The sequence below is a fragment of the Taeniopygia guttata genome, chromosome 8 (genome assembly GCF_048771995.1).
Source record: "Taeniopygia guttata chromosome 8, bTaeGut7.mat, whole genome shotgun sequence".
In the NCBI taxonomy this organism is placed as follows: domain Eukaryota; kingdom Metazoa; phylum Chordata; class Aves; order Passeriformes; family Estrildidae; genus Taeniopygia; species Taeniopygia guttata.
The window spans coordinates 31428278-31428636 of record NC_133033.1 but is presented as its reverse complement, the minus strand read 5'-3'; positions in this window follow the sequence as shown (position 1 = coordinate 31428636).

The following is a 359-nucleotide window of genomic DNA, read 5'->3' as shown; positions in this document are numbered from 1 at the left end:
GCTGTGCTCCGTTGATATTCCACGTCAATTTTTGCTGATTGTAAGTACTAAAACTCCAGACATTTTGAGGAACTAAAGAAATCCTTCACAACTGATGAAAAAGGCAACACCCTGTGGGTAGTCACAATTTCCCCCCCCCTCCTCAGTTAACTCTACCTAGCAGGGGTGTGAAACACCCGGGCCAACAATGCCCCCTCCTTTCCCAAATTGCTCAGCGACCCCAGCGTGAGCTGAGGAGCAACAAGAAACTGCTCAGCAGGCAGGAACAGACACCCAGAGCTGCACCCCAGAGCTGACTGCACCCCTGATGCTGCTGAGGGGAGCCGGGGCGGGAGGCACATCCTTCCCACAGCACTCAG